Raw genomic sequence first — 15,083 nt, 5'->3', positions numbered from 1 at the left:
TGTACCCGTGTTCGATCCCTGGTGGGGGTACATTTCATTAAGTGGCTCGAATTCCACTATAAAATACTGCAATTTGTGCAAAGGTCAGCACGCTTGGGCAAGTTAATGCTCTTCGGAGTCTTAGGAGTATGCCTACATTCCCCAAGCATGCGGATTTTTGCACCGTATTGCAGTATTTAGTTGGTTGGATTTATATTAACCTCATTTCTGAGGTTAGAAAATAATTTGTGCACTGTCATAGTAGCCCATTTCGATTCCAGCATGTGAAAGCAGAAGAGCTACATGTGAAGAGAATATTAAAATTATGATTTATTAATTTCTAAATTAAAGGAAGGCTTTACTAAGGACAGTAAGTGATGTGTTAATTGGATTTGGCCGTTTCAATTCAGAAAGTTCCGAATATAAGAACTACGGAAAGCTACAATCTTCCGCCGCTCACTACTGTTGTGATATGGAAGGGAATTAGCAATAAGAACCCTTTAGCAACTGCTTGCAATGGTTGAAACGTTCAAAATTGTCTTTAACGAACTTTATAAGTAGAGCCCGGAAGTTCAGGCATTTATTTTCGTTAAAATAGGCAGGCAAAAAGGCGTTTATAATGTGGTAAATAGGCACTAAAAATGAAAAAAAGGCAAAATAAACCGAAAAAAAGCACATTTAGAAGTCGCTTACTTTTATCTATAATTTCTGGCAAAATGTTAAAATCTAAATTGGGAAGAGCATTTCAATTTTCTCCGTCTTGATTGCACATAACTACCAGTGGCGTGCGGTGACATTTAGACTAGGGTACGTAACGGAAATCCTTAGTGGATAATTTACTAGTGGCTGTATCAAATGCATTCATATGCACACAAAAAGAAAAAAACGATTTCTGCCGCATTTTTTGGTATGTTAAAGGAAGCAGAATTTAAGCTTCCTTTATGCACACTAAAGCTGATTGAAGTTAGTTGAATTGAAATGGGATCTAATTCAGGATTTTTTTATATAAAGATATAACCTTAAAACGCTACCGGAGAGATTCAGATGTAACACGATAAAACATTTGTATGATATTTTATATACTTGTTTCGCAAATATATTCTCAAGAAACGTGCAGCCCAACAATTCAACCTTGATTAGTTTCTTCATGCAGCGCGATGCACATTGAACGGGAACGAAAGGACAGTCAAATGTTTAAATAAGTAATATGTTAATTAAAGGTTCAGGAAGAAATACGCACTTAAGTAAGTTTTTTCCTGAAAATGCCTAACATGCTTACCATCCTTCGTAACTCCTGCCTGAGACAAGTCCTCCAATTCAGGAACAGGCCTCCCATTTCGGATTATTTCCACTTCTTTTCATAACTATATGACGAAAAACCCCTCTCCAGAACGTCATCATCAACTTCCAATTCCATATTATTTCTATTTCACCTCTTCACCGCACTGACAAAACAATAATAAGAACGAAACACTGCAAATTTCACACGCAAGACGGAAGAAACAAAAAACGTCAACCTCTCACGGTAACAAGTGTATCCTTCCTCGAAATAGCCACTCACATTTGTAGATGAATGGATCAGGTTTGTCAGTCGACGAGATATTTTGTAGAATGAAGAAATTAAGGAGACTCGTAGAAAATGCATCAATGTATTAATCCCAACACACTTCAAAAGCTCAAATAAACGTTGGGCAGGGTTCGAAGTCCTGAGGGGGAAGGGAGGGATTTCCCCCCACCAATAATCTTGGCCTCAAAAATCCCCACACCAAAATTTCCCGGGGGGGAGAGTTTTTGTTATAACAATGAAGGATGATAATGAAAACATACACTACCTCTTCAAGAGATCTTTAACAGATCTACACCAAAAGCAAAATATGTATAATAGAAGTAAAACAAGAATGCAAGACAAATATAAATATGATGTTAATAGAAAAACTATTGCATAATAAAACGATTCCAACTATTTTTGTAATTTATTGACATCTTTAACCCGTTAGTAAATGAATTAGTTTGCTACTTTATAAATATCTCATGTATATAAAAGTAACAAATTGATTTCTCTCTATGTATTTATTAATAATGCATTTTGAAATATTTAGAAATTCATTATTTTTTTTATATTGAATGACATTATAAATATGCATATCATAATTATATTATGTGTATATGTAATATATGCGCTCGTGTGTGTAGATTGAGATATCCCCCCCCCACCACCAATATGATTTTGCACCCTTATGTTGGGCACAATGTAACGTCCATTTACATAACTTTGCAACGTAAGGGAGCGGGGGTACATTCGAATCCTATAGTAAGCAATGTGTTTATGTTTTTTCTTTCGTTCATTTATATCGTCGGGTCAACAGTCAACACCCATCCTTATCATAAGCTGAAATGCAAAGTGACACGAATACAATTTTGATATCTAGAATGAGAAAGACAGATACTGAGAATGGTGTGAAACATGGAAATTGTCCATATAATTTTCCTCTGACACATTGACATGACGACGCCGAAAAGGGTTTCAGGTAAAACACAATGCTCAGTCGATCAATCAATCCATTTCCCTCACCTCCCGATAAACATTTTTTTTGTCTTCCGCTCCGATTTGTATGTCAGTAATCAATTTTTATAACGCATTTTTATTGCAACCAAAGCACAGGGATTAATTAATCTAAGCGTGTCTGTCCAATGTTAGTAAACTAAACATTAGAAAAAAAATATATGTTGACTACTACCAACACTGCAGATGCTGCCAAAATCTTAGGTACCCTGGCTTCTTAGAACCATGTGCTTTGAACAGGAAAATGCACCGTGGGATGAGCGCGGGAAGACCCAAACATATGGTGGGGGTTGATCGGAGCCAATGGGGATTGCCCTCCGAATTTCAAGGGTACCCAACAGAGGCAGCAGCTTTTGCTCGTGGAAATCGGCAGAAGCCACGGTGGATGGGGGTGGGTGCGGGCAACACCGAAGGCACGATCGGGATCATTCGGGCAGACGTTCGGGACTGCTTGGAGGGCCAGGCTACTCGGGCAAGGCAAGAGCGTTCTCGGACGGAAGATAGAATTTCTGGCAGTGGAAGGGGTTTCGGAGAGATGATAGTTGAATTTTCATGCTCCGAGAAGAGAAAATTGGGGAAATTGGGAATGGGGAAAATTATTATTTTTTCTTACGGTGTTGTGAGTACGCAGTGAGTACCTTGCGTACCCAGAATGCACGCCGCTGATAACTACAAGGTGCTTTTTAAGTTCTAAACATTCATTGTTAGTCGTCTGTCAGAGAGAATGTTTTTCATAATAGAAAATGATCTTTCTACTTCGACAGAAGTTATTGGAGCATACCTACAACAAGCTAATGTTGCTGGACTCATTTTGGTAACAGCATTTTCACCTTTTAGAATATCACAAATTGTTTTCAATTGTTTCAAGTCCTCATTTGCACTCACTATTTCATAAACTGTCGATTTGTAACGAAACATTTGCCGTTAGCACTTTTCCGCAACTGCTGACCCCTTTTCTCCTGGCACTTCCATCATCTGCTGCATAGATTCCTCGAAGATTTTCATGGATGCTATAATTGTAATTGTCTCTGACAATGCACCATAATGTGCAAAAGTAAACTTGAATAGCACAGGGGTTTTTCACTTCACGAATTGAAGCCGCTTCATTTTTCTGGAAGAGCATCGATCACCTCACTGATTTTTTGAAGGTTGTTAGCATAATATATAGCTACTGATATCCAGGTTCCCTATCTCGTCAAGACTGGTTGCTGAGGTAAACTAAGCTCAATCGCAACTTCCTTAAATTTTCGGGTTCGAGAGGGAGATTTCAGAAATATTTCCTTTGTGTTCGAAATCAACCTGTCCACTTCAGCAGTCAATCATGCACAAGAAATGTTAACCGAAAGGCAATATCCTGACTCAGCATGAAATACTTTTTTCTCACACTTTTCTCCTTCAGCAATGTTGAAACATGCGTGAGTTCAATATTACTTAAATAAGGCGAAAATTATTCACATAATAAACGGAAGAAAAATAAATGCCAACAACGTTTTTTGGGAGAAAAATAATTTATATACACATTTTTTTTAAAAAAATGTCAAATTTCATTGAAAAAGGCAAAAAAAGTCATTATAATTAAAAATTGGCAGTGGGGTCCCAAATAGGCAAAATAGGCAAAATGAAAAGGCTTCCAAAACATTCGAAACAACATAAGAAACGTATATCTGGAAAAATGTTATCAATATATACAGTAGATAAAAAGAGGCATTTTGCCAAACTTCCGGGCTCTATTTATAAGCTTTGTGTTATTCATTAACAGTTAAATGCAGTGGAAAATGCAGTGGAGGCGATTGGGTTACAAAACTTGGAGGGGGGGCAAACAATTTACTTTCTCTTCGTACATACGGTTTAGCATAATGCGGGGGCAAAAGCGGCAAAAAGTGTGGGGGGGGCATATGCACCCCCATGGCAACCTAATCGCCGCCACTGCACTAATCGAGAATCAAAAAGTTGTTCCATCCCATAAAAATAATATCCAGGACTATTTTCTTAAATAACTCTTACATTTGAGGGAATAAATACAGCACTCAACCTCCAGTTACCAATCCCATTACGAAAGTAACCCATGATTTGCTGCAAAGTAGAAAAATGTTCTTTCACATTTAACTACTGGCGGAGATATGAGAGCGTGGGGGGGGGGGGCAGTTGCACCACCCCATACATTTTGCCATATTTTCTCTCGCACTATGCTAAACCTTATGTACCAAGGGAAAGTAAACTGTCCTTGTCCTCCCCCCTCCCCAGTTTTTGAAACCAATCGCCGCCACATTTAGACATCATTTTGCCACGTACTATCTATTTTTTTGTTTGACGAGGAATTTCTCTATCCAAGTTCATCGGCGTAGCTTGGAATCTAACTTTAGGGGTCACAATCGAACTTGCCGCTTAAGTTTTTTTGGAGAGGATTAAAAAGTTTTCTAGGCCATAAAAATAGCATCCAAGATTATTTTTATTTTGTGAAACAACTGTCACATTTGTGAAATCATAAAAATTGCTCTTCTGGCCCGAAGAGGTCAATAAAAGTACCATTGACTTGTAAATTTTAATAAACCTGAAAATTTTAGACTGCCAATGCCGCCCTTGCTTCCGCCATTCTCATTTGCAAAAGCAGTCCTCTTCTATTGCCTTTACTTCAGTTACTTTTATATTTGAGACTATTTCCTGATGTCACATATTTACGGAAAGATTTTATGATGGTCATAACATTCGCACAGCCAGCCCATCTTGTTACAGATAGGATAATTAAAGGAATAAGTTTCTATCCTGCATCTCTTAAATGCTTTCGAAGATACCATGCCTTGTTGGACTACTTGCAATAAGCTATATATGTATTGCATTATTAAAAAAAAAAAGATCACACTGTTTAAATTATATGTGACTTTAAATCAATCTCTCAGGTTCAGATTCAAAACAACTACACATATATATATACACAATATATATATTTAATCGTAATAATTGAGGATTTGGGGTTTTAGACCCTTAATTTAACATACGTATATTAAGAGCCTGGTCTCTGGCACCTTGAGCGATCAACAAGGTAATTTTTCTCGTGTGACCCACGAAGGGTTAATCGGAACTGAACCTATAGTTTAAAGAATCCATACCACTGTGCAACTTTCCTCCACCGGGGATCATACCTCGGACGCCTTGATTCAAATACAACAGCAGTACCGATACACAGTAAAGGCGCTTCCTGGTGCGACACCCGGGGAAAATGTCTGGAGAGGAAGGGGGCAAGGCATTATTGCAAGGGGGCAGTTATATTACTTGCACACGGCGTGTACCAGTGCATGAACCGAAAGAAAGTCACTACGGAAAAGTCAAGTTGTATATTGGCCCTTTCGGTCTCCTGCGTCTAATAAACAAGGATTAACAATAGCTGGTGGTCTTTTCATCTTTCACACGGAGGAGCCTTCCTTTCCCTTTCCCCCGACCACAAACGCTGCCGGCTGGAAGTGATAAATGGTTACCAGAAACTAAACAATCACGTTCACTGCGCAATCTCATTGTTTGTAATTGTATCAATAATAATAATAATGTCATTATTGAGAGGGCGTGTTTCGGCCTCGCGGACCATTCTTACAACAATGATCATATAGGGGCTATCCACCGGAAGGAAATGCCTTCGCGCGGATGCCATACTTGTAGCACAACAACTTCCGGTTCGTAGGCTGAGATTGTGTCATTTATGAAAGGAACGAATGGGTGTGTACGAGGAGGATGTAAACTACGATCAGGTCTAAATAATCTTTCACGGATCTCTCTTCATTCATTTCCTCGAGATCTAGGTGCCAAAATTATTGCATTCAAGCTGTCGGACGTGAAAATTGGAAGCCCAGGAGTAGACTCAGCAGTAATGACAACGGAAGTGCAGGAACCCAAGTATTCGGGATCTGAAAAAAAAGCCCGTCCTGTTCCGATCCAGACTTCGGAAAAAATGATAGAGTTTAAAAGTAGTTTATTCCCTACATCTTTTTTTTGGTACTAAATGTCCGAAATTTATTGAAATTAGCAGTTTTTATTCAAGAAATACAAAATAAATCATCACGCGAGGGTGAAATTGTGTGTATAATTAACATTTTTTTTTTAGTATTGGGTAATGTTGAATATTTTCCGCTCCTATAATCTCCCAATTTAGTCGGGAAATAACATTATTTTTCCCGTTTTGAACGTCAGGACTTTAAAAATGCCCCGTCCTGTTTCCTTCTCAACCAAAAATTTTGCGTCCCGCACCCCTTGCACTTCATTAAAGGTAGAGAAATCATTCAAATCTCAATTTTCTCTCTGTTTTAGTGATATGGTAAAGGTAAAGTGCTCCCCTGTGCATAGCACCATGCCATGAAGGCATATAGGGGGTGTGGGGGTAACGCCCCACACTTTCTTGATCCGGTCGTGAGTGGGGGTGATGTGATCAGCATCACGCCCCTGACCGCCTTTACCCCCCAGGGTTTCCCCCAGGTACCCATGTTATTCGATGCTGGGTGGGCGCCGGGGCCGCTTCCATCGTTAGAAAAGTTCCCGGATTTGAACCGGCCGGGGATCGAACCCGGGACCTTTAGCATGGTAGTCAGACGCGTTACAGACTGAGCCACCGCGACCGGTAGTGATATGAGCAAAAATATTACTTTTCCTTTCAAAAGATGCTCGGTCATAGTCAGATAGGTTACACGTTACGTTCTTGAAGTACACACGAACTGTATTAAATTTTTGTGTAACCAGATTTTCTTTGTGTGTGTGTAACCAGGGGATTTTTTTTTGTGTAGCCAGAAAATTAAGTGTGGGTACTATTATTAATTTTCGTCTTTTGCAATGGAAATCTTTTCAACATTGATAGATAGAGTGCCTCCCCGATGGCGCATGTAGCGTCGTCGCCTTGTAATCAATGGGTCCTGGGTTCGATTCCCGGTGGAGGCACATAGTGGTTCGGATCCCACTTTAAACTGTAGGTCCAGTCCTGATTAGCCTTACTGTGCACAAAGTGGACTTAAAACACCAACTCAATCAATCAAATCAACATTGATAGAGAAGAGGTCCTAGGTTTGAACACCATGGTCAAGCAATGGTGTGTCATTGTGTTTGTCCCATCATTAATTTTTCCAGTTTATTATTCATCTTCATCCTCATGTTTAACACAAATAGCAGAAAATTGACTTAAAATAACATTGAGCCTTTTGTATTTCTGCGTTCAAACGGGAACGAAACCATCAAGTGTGCATTACCGCATCCCTCTGATTCACCCTGACTGAAGAAAGAAGAAAAGAAGCTCTTTTTTCCATTTTTTATATGTCCGTACATCTCGCACTTTTTCACTTAATACATAAATTTATGTATCCAAAGATTTACATCCTTTAAGCGCTCTCGCTCTGTAGGAAAAATTGCTTCCTATTAAGTATGTATGCTACAAATATCGCCAATGAAACGACGATCAGCAAATGGATCTCATCTTAGAATAATGTCGTATTACTTCCTAGTTGCTCATCCAATTGATATGCAAATGCCTCTACTTTGCCCTGATATCTGTTATTCTCCTCGTCGTCAAGTGCTTTTATATGATCCATTTCATCCGGTATACAAAACGAGAAGAAATGCCACAAGTACGTGCTTGAATTACCCGGCCACCCTGAACCGGAAGTTGTTGTTCTACAGTTCCACAATCGATTGTGCCGTTCGATATGTTTTTGTTTACTCGTGGATAGCCCCTGTACGTTGGTAGCACGGTAGCACTATAAGTTGGGAACTTGAGTTCGCTCATTATACATTGTTCGTTTCACTGATACACTTTATAAATTAGGGTAGCCAATCTCAAAATATTCGGGATTAGATCTGAATTCATTAGTGTGGAAAACTTTGTAAAAAATTATTTTCCCGTCGATGTTTTTACCATTGATGTTTTTGCCATCAATGTTTTTGTTGTCGATGCCTTTGCCATCGATGTTTTTGGTGTCGATGTTTTTGTCGTCGAGGTTTTTGTCGTCGATGTTTTTGTCGTCGATGTTTTTGTCGTCGATGTTTTTACCATCGATATTTTTGGCATCAATATTTTTGCCGTCGATGTTTTTGGCATTGATGTTGTTGCCGTCGATGTTTTTGCCATCGATGTTTTTGCCGTCAATGTTTTGTGCTGTTGATGTTGTGTGCCGTCGATGTTTTGTACTGTCGATGTTTTGTACCATCGATGATTTGACGCTACACCTTTTTGAGATAACCCCAAAGGAAGAAATCTAATGGGGTCAAGTCGCACGATCGTGGTGGCCAATTGACATCGCTGTTTATAGCGATGATTCGACCTGGGAACTTCTCATTCAATGAAGTCATTGTTGCATTGGCTGTGTGGTTTGTGGCGCCGTCCTGTTAAAACCACAAATCTTCGACACCCATAGCATTCAATTCAGGCCATAAAAAATTGGTTATCATGTCACGGTATCGCTCGCCTGTGACCGTTACAGAATTCCCGACTTCATTTTCGAAGAAATACGGGCCAATGATTCCGCTAGCAAAAAATGCACACCAAACAGTGACCTCTTGTGGATGCAGTTGCTTTTCAACAATGTTCCTTGGATTTTCATCAGCCCAAATGCGACAATTCTGCTTATTAACGAACCCATCGAGATGAAAATGGGCTTCATCACTAAAGATGATTTTTTGCGAAAAATCATCATCGGTCTGTTTTTCCTTGTGCATCCAAGTGACGAATGTACGGCGCTTCAAATGGTCAGCAGGCTTCAATTCTTGTGTCAATTGAATTTTGTAAGCGTGTAGAGATAGATCCTTTGTCAAAATTCGATGTAGCGTTGTTGTTGAGAGGTTCAATTCCTGCACATGATAACGAACAGAGGTGTCTGGATTCGTGGCCACATTCTCACACACTGCAGCAATGTTCTCAGCTGAACGGCGTAAACGAGCACGCATTGGTGTTTTCACATCTGCCACCGACCCAGTTTGTTTGAATTTACGAAAAATTTTGCCAATTGCACTCTCGGTTGGTCGAGAGTTGACCAAAAAAATCGCGAAGTGCCCGAAATGCATTTCAGTTTGAACATCCATTTTCGTAATACGCTTCGATAACTTTAACACGTTGCTCAATTGTTAATCTTTCCATGGTTGCAATTGCCGAAGACTGAATTTGTTAAATCTGAAAGAAAAATAAAAAAAACATTAAACACTTAACCTTCTTTCACATTTCATATCGTTCTAAAGTAATGGAACACCCTTTATTAGATGTTACCTAGCAACATTAGTGTTGCCAGTTCAGGATACATAAATAGCAACCACACAATTCTTATTCCCTGTACCAATAGAGAAAAAACACTGCATTCTGTTGTTTAGGATGTCCAGGAAAGCCAGGACTTTGCACTGATGCTTGTTTTGCTTTTTACCATAAGTGAAGTAAATGTTTGGGAACTTTCGTAATTTAGCATTTGACTTCAAAAGCAAACCTATAAATGTAACATTGTTTTTACAAGTGATTCTGTAATGTTACATCAATATCTAACAAAATATTGCTGGTCTCCGTGGCAGAGTGGTTATCACAGCATGGTACGACACTAGTGGTCCTGGGATCGAATCCCAGCCTGGGCATCCCTTCATCAATTTCATCCCTCATCTTCATCTTTGTGATTAGCCAAAAGTGGCAGAAAAGTGAAGTAAACTAAACAAAATCTAACAAGGTATTGATGAACTGTGCATCAATGTAGCCTTTTCAATATATTATAGTACATTATGCAGTGTGCAGCACGAAAAACTAGCCCCGTTCCGATTAGTATACAAAATGTACATGTGAAACAGCAAGCTGTCATGCAAAACATGTTATCCCATATGGAAATGTGTCTTCAGGTTAATGGTGACCACTTTCATCATCTATTGTAAACAGTAAGTTTGTGTTTCATTTTTATCTCAAATGTAGTGTACATATTGTATACTGATCAGAACGGGGCTAGTTTTCATGCCACACCCTGTATAATAAATATGTATGTATGCATGTAGTACATGTGTATAATAATGACACTATTAAATTTTATTATAATAATTTTTCTAAGGAGGAACATCCAAAATAAAGAAAAATAGAATATTGAGAAAATCTCGAATGCTGTGCGAAAATAAATATTATCAATGTCAATATAACATGACGCATTTGCACATTATGCAGCACAAAATAACGAAAATTAATACTATATGCTGGTGACAAGCATGTGCGTCATTGTAAAATTTACATGAATATTGCAAATTTACAATTATTTTATATAGGCTTTTTTGCAGGCTTTTTTGAATGGTCTTTTTTTCTTTTTTTTTTTCGATAAAAAGTTGGCTTTTGGGGGGAAACCGGAAATTTTGGCTTTTTTGTCTTTTTACCAATTACAGATAACCTATTTCACTTGAAGTTACTGTTATGAGTTTACAGGTTTGTAGTGACATATTTTACAACTACCTAAGAAAAATTACATGATGTAGCAGCCAAGAGACATATTGGCCAATCTCAGTGGGCACATATTGCATACTGGGTAAGATACAATTTTAACCCTAGCGAACTGGGGAGTTTGGGGGGGGGGGGGGGCTTCGCAGGCCCACCACCTCTATTTTTTAGATTTTTCAACTGTTTGAAAATAATAAATTACATTGCTTCCTAGGATGTTCCCAATATTTATTTATTACTTTTGTTCATAAAAACATAAATGTAATGTAAGTAGGAGGCACTTGGTGAGCATATCAGGCCATCTCTGAATGTGTCTCGTTCGAGACACTCATGCCAGTGACAGTGTATAATTGGTTGGTATTGATTGTAATTATTATATTTATTAAGCAAATACACTTCTGCAAACTAAAAAGCATTAATAAAAGTTATTATAGATTTTGTGAGTTTTAGTGAATGATAAAATATAGCCTATGTGTAATAATTGATTATTTTTTATTAATGATATTTATTAATTATAAAAATTACTAACTGCTTATGTAATCAGCAAAGGAAGCAGTGATCCAATAATAAAATGATTTCTTGAATTTTAGTGATAAAAAAGTGTGGGCCTTCGAGTTGCCCCCCGGTATGTAAGTTTCTCGTACGGCGCGGGTAAGCTAGGGTTACTACTTAACGTGTACTCCTGATGAGAACATCTGACCATGAAATGGGCTTAAAACAAGCTCTTACATGTTTGTGTCTCAATTTAAATGTTGATGTCATAAAATATGAAACAATTGTTAATATCTAAATATTCGATGTTTCGGGACAATTAAAAATCTTTACTGTTCACAACATACATGCAGAAGTATACGTATTACGTGAATGTGTGTATATATCCTGTTTAATGGAGCTTTCAGATGGAAGTGACGCGTTGCTCTTGAAAACCAACCCTTAGAAGTAAATGCAATCTTTTGAACCGAAGCAACATAAGCTGCAAGTGTCTCTTGTCACTTGGTCTGTACAGTTTTCTCGGGGAACTTTCAGACCGAAGCAACAAGTAACATGTGTCACTTGGAAGCAGATCCTCAGTAATCCATTCAATCTTTTGAACCAAAGTGCGACAGTGATATGACGGTTTTGGGTCATAATTCTCTTGATAATAAAACATTAGTCAGCCATGTTATATTCTGATCGTTGGAGAATGGATGTAGTGAATTGGGTTTGTTCGTCCTTGGTGAGAATGCACTCGACGCTTGGAGAATTCAGCTGCTTACAGGCAAAATGTGATCTGGAAACTATGATTACAAATTTACCCGCTAGATGTCTCTGTTTATTTGATCTAAAAAAGGAAGGAATTCCTTGCTAATTTAATTGTGGAAATTATTAAATGTATTGTTGCTTACTCAGTTTATTCAATGGGGACTTAAGAGCAATGGAACATTTATTTTTAAAAGTACGTGAATATTCTTGGTCTAATTATCGCTCGACGAGGGACATTTTGACGAATCTCAAGGGATCGGTTGTGTTCAGAAATTCGTGAGCGGGAGGAATATAAGAAAAGCATAAAAATATCTACGTTTCGAGGGAAGGCATTAAGGCGTTAACAATTGGGCCTTAACATACACACTTGCAGTAGTTAGTGACAATTGCATATTAAGTTATTTGGCGTGTGTGAGTGTTGGCGGAAGATGGATGTGGAGAGTTCGGAGGTGGCCCCGGTGAGTGGAGAAGTAGAAAAGGAACACACAAAAAAGAAAGATGGAGGGAATGCTGGTGGTTGCAAAAAACCAACGTGGGATGGATTATCAGTTTTTTGCACGGTAGTGGACGAGAAATCTGGATCAAAGTTAAATCTTTGGTATCCGGATAGCTAAGTGGATTCTTTTGGTCATCAAAAACCAGTAAGTAGTAACTGTGTGAATTGTGAGACACCACAATAAGGTAAGAAGTTTCGTTCTTACAAGTGAAGTGCTAACGAAAACAAAGATATCCACGTCAGGTAGATCTACCATTAGGACAATCGCGACGAGTGAACATATAGCTTAAATGTCGGTTACAATTTTAATGGTTTCGTGCGATACTCGCAAAGGTGAAATTCAAGTAAAGGGAGTACAGTGCATGACCTGTAAGCAAAGGACACCCGAGGCGTAGTTCGGGCAACCATATTGAAAAAAGGGCACCTTTCTACGTCAAAGTTTTTACGTCGAAAAACTAAAGTTAACTCATGCATGAAAACGTCTACAGTTGGTGATAGAAGAAACGTGTTCTCTACAGTAGTTGTTTAATTGACTGATTGGGTGACGTCACGCGTTAAAACCCCCATCGCATTGCTCGAGCTTAATAGAATGGTATAAACGCTTTTGGGTAGGGGTCTCGTCCAATATACGGACAAGCTTTGTAGGAAAGGTAATTGAAATATACCAATGTGAGTATTTAGTGGTGTGGTAACATGCACCAGCATATTTGATGTTGTAATTCATGCATGCACCAAAGAGATACATAGGGTATACCAGCTGGTTTATAGATTTAGCATGAGAGTTTGTCTTAACGTTAATTCACACCCATCATTCTAGTTTGAGATAGAGGTACGTCAGGTACTGCATCACATTGTAATTACAACAAAGTGTGCTAGGGATCAAACGCTATCATGTGTAGCACAAGAGTTGCCAATATGGATTGTCTATCCTGTACGAAAGATTGCTATTCAACCTAAGAACAATGTATGATATAATGGTAGATCAGTTTCGGATTTGAATAAATAATTTGAAAGTGTGGACGAGTTATATTTCTTCAAGGCTCACGTTCATAGTGTTCATCTTGCCATTTTTGAAAGTATATTAATCATTTATTAATATTTAATCTTATTTGCTTCTGCTTCAGTTTTAGTGCCAGTGTTTTTCAACTGGCGGTCTGCAAAAGGTCCGTTGCACCCAGAGGTTGACGACTAATGTAAATCTAATTTTATATTTGACATCAAGTCTATAAATAATTGAACTATACGAGTATACCATAGTTTATATATTAATATTAATTAAGGGTGCATATTAATTTCCATATAAACTTTAATGATCAGAAATGTATTTTAGAGTGAAATTGTTGGGATCAGGGCATTGACTTGTAAGAAATAAATTTACTGGGCTGTGGTCTCGCAAGGGTTAAGAACCACTGCAACAAACAGCCAAAATACATCAGTAGTTGCTCTGTGCCCAGGTTTGCCAGCCATTTAACCAAAATATACATGATGTACTGGAAAGCCAGAATTCAAATATATTTTACTGAACACAAAATTTAATGTAGAGAGATTTGATACTAGATTTTCAAAAGGTATAGCAGTATTTTCTTTTTTTTGTTCATGTACATGGTCGAATAAGAAATTCAAACATTGGAAATCATATCATACTATTAGGTTCAATTAAAACACATACAAAACTACTCTAGTTATGTTAATACGTTTATACTACATCGATATATTTAATAAGCCTACTGAAATATGAAGATAACGCTCGGAAAGAACCACCCATTCAAAAAAGCCAGCTTTCTTGAAAACACTGTTTATGTCTAGCAATGAATTTCATATTATAAATTGTATTTTATGTTTAGAAATGAGTGTCTATTTTACAGTAGGGAGATAAATTAAAACCATGGAAGAGGAAAAATACTGCCAACTCCTGTATTTTAATTGATTTCAGACACTCTTGTGAAAAATGCCGCAAAAAGCCCAACAAAAAAAGCCACGGAAAAAAAACAACAGTTTTTTTTTAAAAAAAAGCCTGGTTTTTCTGACCACTTCCAACTCTAATTTTATATAAATAAATCCATTTTATGTTACAAATAAGCAAAATTACGTAAGAACCTTAATCGGTCCCTGATTGTATGTCATTTTTTAGGTGGCAACAAACGTGTTAACATAGTTATTTGGAAGTTTTAAATCAATGGTGGGGAAGAGTTTTTCAGTGCTCACATCAAGATTCGAGGAAGAAGTAATCTACTTTTTTGAACCTTATAACTGGCAGTCAGCATTAATGTTTAAATTGAATATTTTTTTTAGTATTAGACCATTAGGCTGAGGTAAAGGAGAGATGATCATTGACTCTTATGTTAAATCTTAGTTTTCAACATATCCATGGTGAGTCCATATATTGTGCA

General features: G+C 37.8%; 1 protein-coding gene across 1 annotated transcript in view; it reads left to right on the top strand.

The window, feature by feature from the left end:
- The window catches only part of LOC145997386 (uncharacterized), a 58,486-nt gene that overhangs the window by 25,332 nt on the left and 18,071 nt on the right, over positions 1-15,083 (top strand). The window lies entirely within an intron of this gene.

Source organism: Lepisma saccharinum, chromosome 13 (assembly GCF_977018435.1).
Source record: "Lepisma saccharinum chromosome 13, izLepSacc3.1, whole genome shotgun sequence".
NCBI classification, from domain to species: Eukaryota; Metazoa; Arthropoda; class Insecta; order Zygentoma; family Lepismatidae; genus Lepisma; species Lepisma saccharinum.
The sequence above is the reverse complement of the archived record's forward strand: the minus strand, read 5'-3'. Positions and strand labels throughout refer to the sequence as shown.